At 43.4% G+C, this 14,221-nt stretch overlaps 1 long non-coding RNA gene across 2 annotated transcripts in view; it reads right to left on the reverse strand.

The window, feature by feature from the left end:
- Nucleotides 1-13,175, reverse strand: part of LOC109288752 — a 160,411-nt gene extending 147,236 nt beyond the window's left edge. For both annotated transcript variants that reach the window (XR_002095217.1, XR_002095218.1), the window contains exon 1: nt 11,461-13,175. This is a non-coding gene — a long non-coding RNA (uncharacterized LOC109288752). The remainder of the gene's footprint in view (nt 1-11,460) is intronic.
- Nucleotides 13,176-14,221: the final 1,046 nt, after the last annotated feature.

The raw sequence follows: 14,221 nt of genomic DNA on the forward strand, positions 1-14,221 counted from the left end.
AACTACTTCACAGTTAGGGCGGCTAGGAGCTGGAACCAACTTCCAAGGGAAGTGGTGCTGGCCCCTACCCTGGGGGTCTTTAAGAAGAGGCTGGATGCCTACCTGGCTGGACTCATTTGAGTCCCGTTTTTGTTTTGGGGTTTTGTTGTTCTCCCACCCTGGTGGGGGGTCGGGCTAGAAGATCTACTAGGTCCCTTCCGACCCTAAATCTATGAAACTATGAAACATCACTTCCTCAGAGAGGACACCTTTTCTTTCCTAGTTTTCTGTGCTGGCACCTTTGATTTGATACCAGATTAAGAGTAGCAACAATGGGTGAACATCAAGGTGTTCCATTGTCTTGTGTCAATAGCTTTGAAATGTTCAATGAAAGCTTACTGAAATTTATCTTAACCTTTGGCCAGGTAGATTTCTATATAATGGTAGATAAAGCAAAGACAGGCAATTTAACATATTGTTTTTTTCAAAGGGATCTTGATGAAAGGTTTGGGATGAGATGAGATGAGATCCCACATGCATTTCCCTGGGGACAACTAGCAGCAGCATATAGTTATGCCAGTGCTAATTGTGCCCAGGGAACATCCCTGCACGCACACTGGCACATAGCAAATTGCCCCAGGTGGGGTAGGGGAGGCTGGGGCCAGGATCTGGGCTAGGGTCCTAGCAGCCTTTCCTAGCATCCTGGGGGCCTCTCAGGGCTGCAGTGGCAGCAATCGAGGTGCATGGAATCTGGATGGCAGCCAGAGTTTGGCACTGGCCACCCCACTTCTTTTCTATGTGCATTTTTTAGATACCAGGATTTCCTAATTTTGCCTCCACGAGAACCTATTCATGTGCGCTGTGTGCATTTTGTGGCACCTCAAAAGCCTTTGAAGCACCGCAGAGCGCATGTTCCCACTTGTGGGGACACGGCCCTTGAGCCCTAAGCTAATCAGGAAAATCAGGACTCAGCTAGTGAGGTCCTATGATACAACACTGATAGCATGATTCATCTGGGATTTGAAACCAGTTAACTACTGAGAGCTTTGTATTTTTCTCAGGTTTCAGAATGTCCTACAGCCCAAATACTTGGGCCTCAGTCCAGGAGTGTCATGACAAGGAGAGCCATACACTTCATTCATTTTCAATGCCTGGAAGGAAAAATAAATTGCTGTGTGGGCAGGAGGGGATTTAGTGGTGATTAATAGGTTTCCTATATTTGCCAAGATAGACTTTTTTCCATTTATGGGAATTCAGCACCTGGGTCTGCCCTTCACTGTTGGAAGCAGGAGCTCTGAAGCTGTTTTCAGTTTGTAGATCTCACATGCTGCTCATCTTTAGAAGGCAAACAGATTTTTTTAAGGTGTGGTTTCATGATGGTGATTACCTAGAAGTAGTCATGTTTATTTGAACTGGCTGATCTACTGGACTTGAGAAAGGACTAGTTTTATAAAATCTTTATCACTGAGGCAGACCTTGCAAGGGGCCATTTTCTCTGGGCCTTGCAGTAGAATGCACTGACCATAATACTCCTTACACTTAATTTATGCTCTATGATACTGACATGTCAGAGTTAAGTCAACAAGCTAAGCCTGTTGAAAAACAGGTTGGAGCTGCATTGACAGGAAAGAGTGAGGCACGCTCTCCCCAGAATTTCCCTGTTGCCTGGTGGTCAGGTTACTGTTGCATGAGGTAGGAAATGCAGTTTTAACTTTCCTTGGGCAAAAGGGGGATTAGAACCAAATCTCCCACATACTGGGAGATCACTTCCTCACCACTATTGACCACTACTGTCTCCTTCTTTCTGTGCATAGTTCTACCCTATTTAAATCAGTGGCAGAATTAAAGTTACATGAAAGAAAGCTAAATCAGATATATAGTCACTGGGCTAAAACCTGAAGCCCTCACTGGGTTTTTCCTGTCTTTATTATGGCAATATCTTCCATTGACTAGGAACCTTTTCTGAGTAAAGATTTAAGTTGTGTCTGTAAACCCTTAATCCTGCAAACACTTTCACCTATCACTGATCAAAAGATGACCGTAGGATTTAGACTCGTTTGCCACTGAGAAGGTTTACATATCGATTTGCATAGCTTCATAGAATTTAAGGCCAAGATCATCTAATGTTACACAGACCATTACATTTCACCTAGTCCCCCATGTATAGAGCACAATGACAAGCATTTGACTAAAGCATGTACTCCAGAAATGCTTCTGAAGACATCAAGAGATGGAGAATCTACTACAATCTCTGGTGATCTGTCCAAGGTGTAGTCTTGGGAGCAAAATGATCTGTCTCATTTCACCCAAGAAGTCTGTGTCAAAATAAGGAATAAATTCCAAATTTCCTGGGTCTGGATCAAATGCCTTCAATAAGGGCCCATCCATTCTCTCTAGTGGTTACTGACCCATTCCATACATTATTAAGAAGGTCTTATTTAGCCTGCAGTTGCTTTCAGGCTGCTGCTTTTTGTATTTAAATGGAATCAATTGCTTTATTGTTTCTATATAATGGAGTCATTGAAGTTATCTTTCATTTGCATACTAGTGGAGGAACAGGTTTTTTATCTTATTGATCCTGGAGTAATTCACTCACTGTCTAATAGATTAAAAAATAATTTTATGAGTTTTTCATTCTCTATCACCTGCCTACCAGACCCTCTGCTGCATTTATATATCAGCTTGGGGATCCAACCCAGATAATTCTGAATCATCCCAAAGAGAAAACTTAATGAAGCCATGGTATATGACACATTGAATGCTTTGCTTATTTTGTTCTTTTGGCTTATAAAGAACTATATCTCTTCCTTCTCTGGGTGGGGTATGCTTCAATATACTTGTCTTTCCTGTAGCAAAAACAGGCTATTTGTTGTTCTCTTCTAAGGCTTGTTGCAAGATTTAAGCTCACAGGTTTAAACTTGCAGAGCTGTTTATTCCTTGTTTGAAGTTTTTTGGGGGGTTTTTTTAATCCTCATCACTGTTTGTGAAGGCCATGGTTGGGTGTTTATGCTGCTGAGAGCTATGCATGTGTTTATATGCACTTTATTTTTTCATTTCTCCTTGGAGATTTCTTCTCTAAGAATTTGGTCAGAGAACTCTTTACACAAAGTGATTTTCAGGACAGCATGCTGCAAACTTCCTTTTTTCAAATCCATGTAACAAGGTGTGACAGGGGCGCCCTGCCTAAGGCCAGATGTACCCAGCCCACCCCTGTTTAGGGCAGTCTGCTCTGCTCTCACCCGCCATACCTTGATGTAACTTTAATAGATATAGAGCGGGAGGCTACTCATTTATGGCCCAGATGCCTTGGGACAAATATACAGCTCCATTCCACCCCTACACCGTGTTCCAAGCCTCACAGATGGCATCCCAAATCACCTTACTCCCCTGGTCCCTCACTTGGATACCTTGGTCCCTCGCTGGACCACAGTTTCATATCTTGGGCCCCAGGTCCCTCAATGGACCTTGGCCCTGACCCGTCACCAGGCTCACTCATAATTGGGTCTCAGGCTTTTACTTGGGCCTGTCCTCCACTTCGCCTTCAGGCTCCTCACTGAGCCTCTCTCTCTCTCTCTCTCAGGTCACAGGCTCCTCACTGAGACTCTTTCCACTCAAAGGGCCACTGGCCCCTCATTGGGCTCCTTGCCCCTCATCTCTGGGCCACAAACTTACACTCTGGCCCCTCTTGACCTCAGACCCTTCTCGCTAAGCCCTGGCCCCTCTTCTCTTTCTCTGGGCCTCTGGGCTCTCCTGGCCTTGAAGGTCTTCACTAATCCTGTAGTTCCCTTTTTTACTAGCCCAGCTATACAGCTCATGTCTGTCCCCTGCCTTGGCCTTGATTTCATGGCTTTTAGGTCCTCTTTCCAGGTCTGGTCCTGTCCTGCTCAGACCTCTCGAAGCCTGGCCTAGGCTCACTTAGGCCTTCAGCCTGGCTTACCAGCTTAGGCCCATTTCCTATGGCCTAGCTTCCCTGCTCAGGCACTCCTCTGTGCCTTGGGTATCTGGGCCCTCCTGGCCCCACAGTCATACCCAGGCCCCTCGCTTTTCTGCCAAGGTGTGCTCCCTTAGACTTTCCTCTCTACGGGGTCACCCACAAGTCAGTGGGGGCTGATGTTTTCCAGTACCCCATCCTTGCCTTACACTGGGGAGGCACAGGTGTGGCATTTCCTGGGGGCTGCCCCACCACTGGCAGTCCCACCACACCATCCAACCCCAGCAGGTTGAAGTTTCAGATCTTACTCAGGACCAAGGACCCTCAAGCCCTCTCCTGGAGCCCTCCTCTGCTCGTAAGGTGCCTCTACAGACATCTGAAGTCTTTCCCCCAACTCAAGCCCCTAATCCATCCCAAGCCTGGCCTCATCCATCCTGGCTTCCAAGTGATCTCAATGACCCCCCATCATGTGGGTACAAGTGGTCCAGGACTCCACCCCTCATCCATGGCTCCCCGTCCACTGGAGACCTTGTGACTCGCATGGTCCTGGCCCTGGGTCAGGGTGCCAGGCTCTCTGCAGCTCTGGCCTGCCGCTTTCTGCAGGAAGCAGCACCCTAAGGACTGATGTGGCAATTCGTCCAATTTGGTATCAAGTGAACTTTGATAGTAATCCCTTTACAATATTATAGGTTAAGCAAGTTAAAATCTGATGCAACTAAAGATAACGGAGGCTAAAGATAGAGTCTCCTGCAGTCCTTTCATGTTGTTGTTAAGTAGATCCCTCCGGCAGCCACACCCTAGCAGTTGCCAGGTAGAAAAGTTTCCTGTTGATGTAATGCAGCTGAACAATGGCAGGTGTTGAGAGAAATGCTCTGAAGCCTTCCAGCTGGCTTTCCCTTGGATTATTTACAAAAAACAGAGATTTTGCTGACAACTTGGCAACAGGATACAAAGGACCCGTGATGTTCATAGGTTTGTGCTAGGCTTAAAGTCTTAAGCCAAAGGGGCTAATTTTCCAGTTCAAAGAATGTAAAGAAAATGCTTTTGAACACCCATGCTCTTACTCAAGCCAACAAGCTTCTTTCCATAATTCCGCAGACAGTTGTGCTCCTTATTACCTATGGTCTGGAAGAGGCTTTGCGATACTGCCATGCAAAGTGAGCAGGAGATACAGCTTATTCAGTGGGCTTGGTTCAACCCCATTGTGCCACCTCCCATGGGGGAATCTACCTGTAAGGCAGGGAAGTTATAAGTGGACCTGCAAATATGGTGCCTTTTTATTCCACCATTCCATGTTCAGCTGGATAGCTGCCCATTGCTGCTGTACTAAGATACCTTCTTATTCCTTTTAGTCCCAAATAGCCAACATAGCTGAGGGAGTGACCTAGACTGTAGAATTGTTAGCAAAGTTCATACAGCAGAAGCTCTGCTGCACGTAGTTAGTGAGTGAGCCAAAAAGGAAGCAAAACCAAACTGGATTTACAAGCCTACTAGCTGCTAAAATCCCATCCCTTTGACCTGTAAAATAGGCACAAGTGACCTAGAGCCACGGAGATCTAGCTTCATGGTGTAGCCCGGGTGAGATTCCAGCCAGGTTTCCACAGAAGGCTCCAGGGTGGGTATCCTGGCCTCACTCCTTCACCAACTGGCTCTAAAGAGGCTAGGCCCATTCAGTTCTGAAAAGAGATGCTTGCAGCAGGGCAGAGAGGAGGGTGGTGATAAGAGTTTACAAAATATTAAACGATGAAGAGAAAGTAGATACAGCAAATAATAAATCCCTCTCACAATACAGGAAATAGGGTCACAAAATAAAATCAGTAGGTAGTAAATTTAAAATTAACAAAAGGATGTTCTTTTTCACACAGCTTCTAATTCAAGTGTGGAACTCATTGCCACCAGATGTTGTGGAAACTGACAGTTTAGCCATATTCAACAAGGGATTGGACAAATTCTTGGAGGAAAAGGGCATCAGAAGCTACTAAGCATGAGAATTAGAGATACAGCCTCTGAATTAGGACTCCTTAAACCCTAGATGCTGGAGGCTGCAAGAGAGAGTGAACAGTGGGGGAAAAAACCCTTGTCATACCTTGTTCACTCTCCCTTTCAGCATTCCTACTCCTCTGCCACTGTATGACGCAGGATACTAGGCAAGACGGACCTGTGGTCTGACCCACTAACTGACAGTTCTTATGTTCTTATGTGCCCATTTTATGCACCCTTCCAGCCATCAGAAAACCAAGAGGGCTCTTCTATCACCAGGCCAAAGAGGTTTCCACCTGGGTTGTTCTGGCTACCACTAGCAGAATTTGAGAAATACCTCAGGCCCAGTGTGTCCAGGTGGTATTGCTGCTAATTTATGGTAAGGGAACATGTCTCTTGTGCTAAAAATCATTACAGCTTCTATTTGGAAAACCAGTGTTTCTTTAGAAAGGTGTTTACAAAGATACAGGGGTACATTGTCAACTGATGCTTATCAGTGGAGCTCCATTGAAGCCAATGGAATGAAGTAAGTTTGCTTCACTTGAGAACCTAGCTCAGATTTTTAAGCTCTATTTAGAGCCTTCAAATATCCTTAAGAGTAGACAGAGAAGGTTCCAAATTTACAGTTAGACATCTCCACAGTTTTATGGCCAGGGTATTTTCTACTGTTCCAATTCTGCTCCCTCTGTTCTGATACTGAATTATATTACTAAGGCACCCATGACCAAGAGGGCTTTGCCTTGGGGGCAACTTCATGAAAGCTAGAATATGTTTTGATTTGTCTCTGTCATGCATCACAGAGCAGTAACATTTACAGTAGCATTATTTCCTGGTAGATGCTTCTCAGATCTTGTGCCACTTTAATGTCCTCCTTATCAAGCCTCTTATCTTACATACTCCTCCAACTCCCTCTCTGACACCTTTTACAAAGTTAAAGAGCTTTTCATATTCCTAACTCTGTCTGGTACCAGGAAGCATGGTCTTATCCACCATTAAGGTAGTTTTTCCTTTCTTCATTTACAGAAAAAAAAAGTAGCTGGCATAAATGCACTCCATTCTTAAGGGAACCAGACTCTTGGCTATTCTGGCTTCAGTGTTGGGTATAGGCAATATGCATGCCACATCTCATGGGGACTGTAGCAGTGATGTGAAAGCCATGGCCAGTTACTTTTTGGGGCCAATAGATGATCAGTTGTAAGAAACAAGAGGAGAAAGCAGTCTAATGGAGCATGGAATGTGGCAGGAACACTCAAGGAAGAGACTCATCATGAGAGAGGCAAAGGATTTTAGATTGCCTTTCAGGGGGATCCCAATTCTATCTTTGTTTATGGAACCAGCATCCCTGGAGCCAGTTTGAGATTAGTGCCTGGCAGAAGGAATCAGGTTTAGTCTATCCCAGGTTTAGTCATTAAATCACCCACAGTCTTGAATCAATTCATAAACTCTCTGTGTCTGCTTTCCCGTGTATAAAATGGGGATAATGTTATATTTACCTCGCTGGACTGGCTGATTGAGGATTAATTTATGTTTGAAGATTATGTGAACCTGGTTCCTAACTTGCATGCAGGACAATTTTCTCTTTCAGGAAGTGGAGGGTACAATTAGGGGATCATATATCTTGGTCTTGCACTGACCAACAAGGAAGAACTGGTGGAGGATGTGAAAGTGATGGGTAACTTGGGAGGAAGTGATCACAATACCATAGAATTCCAGATCCTGAGACAGCGAAAGCTTGAGGCCTGCAAAATGAAGACAATAGATTTAAAAAAGACAGGTTTAATCTGACTCAAGGAGCTAATAGGCATGGTGTCATGGGAGGACAGATTGAAGGATAAAGGCATGCAGGAGGGCTGGGATCGTCTAAGGGATACAGTATTGGAAGCCCAACAAGAAACTGTCCTGACACAATGGAAGGACACGAAGAATGGCAAGAGACCAACGTGACTGCACAAGTCACTTCTAAAATGCCTCAAATGCAAAAGGAAAGCATACAGGCAATGGAAGAATGGTCAGGTCACCAAGGATGTATACCAGGAAATAGCAGGAACCTTCAGGGATAAAATCATGAAGGCAAAGATAAAGAATGAGCTACATATGGCAAAAGAGGTTAAGGATAAAAAAAAAAGAGGTTCTATAAATATGTTGGACAGAAAAGAAGGACCAAGGAAGCTGTGGGTCCTCTGTTAACAAGACAGGGGGAACTCCTAACCAGAGATGCAGAGAAGACAGAACTACTCACCAGTTACTTTGCCTCAGTCTTCACAAAAAAATTAAGCTGCCAGACACCTAATAGGGATTATCTGGATAAGGAAGGGGGCACGCTGAAGGAGGAGATAACAGAAGAGACAGTCAGAGAGTTTTTATTAAGCCTGAATGAATTCAATTCAACAGAGACAGATGAGTTTCACCCCAAGATCTGAAAGAAACTGGAGGAAAGGAACTTGGAGCCCTTGGCAATGATCTTCATGAAGTCATGGGAGACAGGGTAGCAACCAGAGGGATGGAAAAGGGCCAATGTAGTGTCCCTCTTTAAAAAAAAAAGACAAGGAGGAGGACCTAGGGAACTACAGACCAGTTAGACTCACCTTAGTACCTGGGAAGTCAGTGGAGCATATCCTAAGGAAGACCATTTGCAAGCATCTGAAGGAGGAAAGGCTGATTGCACGGAGCCAGCATGGATTTATGAGAACAAATTGTGTCAAACCAATTTGATTTCCTTCTTTGACAAAGTAACTACTTGAATGGGCAGCTGGTGCCTCCTGAGTCTGGGGGGGCACCAGATCACCAATGGGTAGGTGGTCCCCCACAGCCAATCACAGATTGAGGGGAGAGGGATCCCCTGTAGCCAATCACCGAGTGTGGAACCACCAGCAGCAAAACCTTCCAGTTTTGCGGCTGGTGCTTCCAGGGGTTGCACAACCTATCTCAGGGGGTGCACATGCACCCGCATGCACCTCCGACACGTCACCAATGACTACTTGGGTGGATGAAGGGAATGCTGTGGATATAGTGTAGCTGGACTTAGCAAGGCTTTGGACAAGGTCCCATGAGACCTTCTCATCAAATTGGAGAAATATGAGCTGCATAAAACTACTACAAAGTGGATAGATAACTGGCTCAATAGCCACAAGCAAAGGGTAATTATTAATAGGTCCATGTCAGAATGGCAGAAGATTTCGAGTGGAGTCCCATAGGGGTCTGTTCTGGGCTCAGTGCTGATCAACATGTTCATTAACAATTTGGGTGCTGTCGCAGAGAGCTTCTTAAGCAAGTTTGTGAATGACATAAAACTGGGAAGGGTTGCAGACATATTGCAGGATGTGAGCACAGTTCAGAAGGATCTTGACAGACTGGAAAGTTGGGCTAAAGCTAACAGGATGAAATTCAATGTGGACAAATTCAAGGTGCTACATCTTGGTAGGAATAATCAAAAGCACAAATACAAAATAGAGGATACCTGGCTTGATAGCAGCTCAATGGAAAATGACTTGGGAGTCTTGGTAGACTTGCAAGTAGGATGCAGCTGCCCAAAAGGTGGATGCAGTTTTGGACTACATCAATAGAAACATTAAGTGCAAGACATTGGAAGTGATAGTGTCTCTCCACTTCACACTGGTTAAGCGTCAACTGGAGTACTGTGTGCAGTTCTAGGCTCCACACTTTAAAAAGAATTAGGAGAAGTTAGAGAGGGTCCAGAGGCGGGCAACAAAGATGATCAAGCATTTGGAAGGCAAGTCATACAAGGAGAAGCTGAAGGAGTTAGGTACATTCACCTTGTGGAAAAGGTGCTTAACAGGCGACATGATAGCAGTCCTCAAATACTTGAAGGAACACCATAAAAAAGAGGGAAAGCACCTGCTCTTTTTTGCCACAGGGAGGAGGACATGGACCAACGGCTCGAAGTTGCAGCAAAATAAGTTTAGATTAGATATATGGAAAAAACTTCTTCACTCTTAGAATAGTAAGGCAGTGGAATAGACTGCGTAGGGAAGTTGTGGACTCTCCATAACTGGAGGTGTTCAAGAAGAAGTCGGGCAGCCACTGGCCCAGGATGATCTAGGCGTATTTTCTACCATGGGTATTTCCCATGCCCTTGGGCTTTGCTGGTTGCTTCTCCTTCCCCCACCTCTCCTCCTCTTTCTGCTGTATGTGTCAGGGTATTTTTAAATAGGGTGACCATAAGCAAATTCAGGATATCCAAGACACTGCCCCACACCAAATCACCGAATTGAATCACTGTCCTCCAAATTGGCCAAATCCGAATCCAAAGCAACACTCCCAGAGACAAGGAAAACAAGTTTGACCTGAAACAGCCAGTCCAGACTATACACCAGGAGATGAAATGAAGATGCTTGCTGAGGTCAATGAAGTGAATGAGGAAAGTCCTCACCAGAAACCACCAGCTATTTCTGAGACCATTTCTCCCTGCATAATTTTCTACAGCAGTTATAACTAACACCATGCAACTGAAAGCCCTGAAGACAAACCTCTCAAGGAGGAAACTTTGTATTCTTGGGTATGTACACACATACTAACTTTCTCACAGTTAAGCCAATGTAATTTTTAAGTCAACTGAACTGTCAGAGCATACACACATATATGAAGCAGAGTAGACTTAAATGTGGCACAAGATAATACACCTCTGAGTTGTATTATCTTGAGTCGCATTAGCTAAGTCAACTTAATTTACAGCATGGCTGGCACCATGTCAAGGAGCTATACATGTGTATGCTCTGATGTGGCTTAGCTTAAGTCAACTTAGTTAAGTCACCTTATTTTAAGTCAACTTAGTACATGTGTATGGACCCCTTGATAGTGGGCCCACAACTGTAGAACTACCTGCCATTAGAAATCAAGGTGAGACCCTAGTCTGGATTATCTGTTCACACAGCTTTTACTCCAAAACAAGAGTAAAAAGTATGACCACCTACATTCTTTTGGAGCATCTCTAGCTAAGTGACTTTGATGATGGAAGAGCACAAAATGTACACTTTCATCAGTGCAAATAGAAATGAATGTTATGTCAGTACCTGACACTTTCATCATGATAATGTCTCCTAGTTCTCTTCATCAGTAGATCTCAGGACATATTACAAAAGAGGTTGATAACTTTGTCCCTATTTTACTGTGTCTCAGAACAAGGAAGTAACTTGCTCAGAGTTACTCAACAGGCTAGTAGCAGACATAGGTTTCTTGAATCCCAGTCTAGTGTCCTGTCTACTTAGCTACATAGCCAAGAAATGCAGATGGTCACAAGATAAGGCATGCTCTACAATAATCTTTGGTGCCAAAGAGACTGGTGAGTTTGAAAACTCATCTTGCAGGTCTCACCTCAAGGGCATCTGCAGTATATTTCCTATCTTAAGAGACATGCCACACAATCTGGGCACCAGAATGAGTTTTGTCAACCTGTTAAGAGCTAATAGGATTTGGGACTAGTGAATTAAAGGATTGACATGACAACTCATTTGACAAATGACAAAAAAGGCTTTATTTACTACACTATTTACTATTAAATGAGCCTAAAGCAAAGTCCAGTATATTTAGCTGTAAAAGCTATAGTATCTTACCAGTACAGGCAAAGAGGCAGTCTTGGTCTTTTCAGATTCTCAAGGTGTGGATCCGTCACTGGAAGTTCAGCTGAACTCAGTAGCAGTTCTTGTCTTGAATGATTTCTCACTCTTGAAGCATGCCCTGTTAGCTGCTTCATTCCTTTTTTATACCCTTTAGCTCAATGTTTTCAAAGCATTTTTGTAGTTGAGTAAAAAAAAAAATAAAAAAGCCCCAAGCAATAACAAACAGGAAGATCCTGTTTTCAACTATTTGTTATTTGTTATTGGAAAGTCCCAATTTTGACTGAATTACCTTAACCTCTTGTTACTGAGTATCAGTCTCTACTGATTTGGAACATATCAGGAAATTGATTAACAACTGGGAGAAAGACAAAGCATTTTTGAAGAGTTGTCCTTGGAAGATCAAGGGAACCATTGAGGCAAAACACGAGTTAATCAGAAGGAGACAACTATCAAGCCCCATATGGAAAATGTCTCCTCCTGCACATAAACATGGGTTAATTATAAAGAAATATTTACCATAGTAATTAATCAAGGATAGACATTTAACACAGCAAATACCAGACACATAGGAGCCTGCTTAAAATCAGGACAGGTATAATAAGATAAGCTACAAGTGACACCTCATTATTTCTTTTCAGAAAAGCCCAGCTGCAAACTTACATCTCTTTGCACTATGCATTTGTCATTAATATTTTGTAGTTTAATTGTTATGAGCAGACCCAGCTTCACTTCAGTTTCACAGTCATCACAACCCCCTCACCATGTATGGCATACCTTTTCCCAACCACTTACTCATCTCCAATGCCTAAAACTTTCCCAGCTTCCAGAAACATCTGGCTTCTTCTGTCCCATTGAAGTACAGTCATAAATGATTCTTTGGAACAAGAATCAGGCCTGATCTGTCCATATAGGGCATGTGGGGTAGCGGTGGCACCACTTCCTCATGTCAAATTTCCTGACCCATAGGGAGCCCTATGGGCCAGATGACATGGTAGTAGTATATAGGGTACACAGCCTATCAATTTCACATGCCCCTGCCACCATCTTGGAACTAGCTGCCATCTTGGAACCAGAAGCCCTGCCCCTGTTCCTCTTATATGGTGCGAAACATCAGACTTTGTGTGCATGTTGGGAGCATGTGCTGTTCCATACCTGTGGAGCCTGGTCTCTGTCTGTTAACACTCAGTTTGGGCTGTGGATGTGGGGTTTAATTTTGTAAGGTCTTTTTAAAGAATAGGGCCTCTTTCAGACTTGTAGGGTATATACGAAGTTTAATTTGTATTAAAACTTTTTTTTAAATGGTAACTTTTATTTTAAAAATGGAGTTTGGTATATGTATATTTGGAGATAATGGGATTAACTTTATGAAAACACTTTTTAATGGTGACTTTGTTTTAAAATATATACCAAACTCTTTTTGGTATATATTTATTATTTTTGCTTTATATGTATATACTATTTAACTTACTGTATTGTTTGATTTTTATTACAGAGGGCTTATCTAGTGCAAAAAACCACATGCAATTTTACCACAGCAAGGTAAAAATTTATTTTAAAAATGGAGTGTTTATTTATGACTGTGTGAATATAAGTACACTAAGTTATACTACTGCCTGTAACTGTTTGCTTTTAAACTGAACCTGTTCTTGTAAAACAGAACAAATGTATACCTTCATGTCTTTATCTGATAGTAAAAGTTACATTTTCTGAAATAAGCTTTGGAAACTGTGTGTGTGTGTGCACCTGCTTCTTGGGGAGGTGGGGGTGAATTGTGAGTGTAGAGATAGTCTATATGCATTAAAACCCCAGAGAAAAGCCACCCTGTCCAAATACACAGCACTTCAGACGAATCCAACAAAGCTACCCACCAATAAAAGGGACTGGATCCCCACCAACACCAAGAATGGAAAGAAAGGAGATGTAAATAAAACAAGAACCATCCCTTCCTCCCCTCCCCAAGTAATCTAGCTAAAATAAATAGGGCTTGCAGCATGTCCTGAACAAGAAACATTGGTGAGATGGCAAGACCCAGCCAGGAGAGTCTTGACCTCTCATTAAACCTGAGGATACCACAGATAACTGACCAACTCACCAACTGTAGAGACTATCCAGGAATAGATGAAGTTGATCACAGAACCAGTTTTAATGTTATGAAGGACTTTGGTAATAACATGTAAAGTACTTGAATCATGTCTGCTGACAGTTAAGCAATCTGTGCAGCTTGCAAATGGTGGGTATACCAGATACCCTTATTCCTATTTGAAAAACTGCACAATACAACAGCTCCCCTGCAACTACTGGGCAGCTCTCCAGAATAAAAGCTTTTGGCAAAAAGTAGGTGCACTTCCTACCCATGGAAAAAACCCTTTTTAAGACCACAGAAATTATAAGGCAGGTGCTAGTTGCACCCCTCTGAGCACCCAATACAATATTACTCCCTAGTAATATTACACAAGAAAAATCAGAAGCACAGAAGAAATATTGGAAGATTCTTATAGATCTAGTGACAAATTTTCAAAGACTATGAAAGAATTTCATCAGTAGGTAAGAGCTAATACTGGGTGCGTCTACACGTGTAATTAATGCAAAGCAATAAACTCTGGAGCAGTTTGAGTCAGAGTAAGCTACTCCTGGGCACAGCATCTATACATGTGCCTGGGACAGCAGCAATTTGAGCCAGGGTGGAGCAGGCCCGGGCTGGAAAAGTTGCTCGGCCGGGAGGGTATAGTGGGATGCACCCCTGGATCTGCATGGG

Source organism: Gavialis gangeticus, unplaced genomic scaffold, assembly GCF_001723915.1.
Source record: "Gavialis gangeticus isolate Ggan-Ray unplaced genomic scaffold, GavGan_comp1, whole genome shotgun sequence".
Taxonomy (NCBI): domain Eukaryota; kingdom Metazoa; phylum Chordata; order Crocodylia; family Gavialidae; genus Gavialis; species Gavialis gangeticus.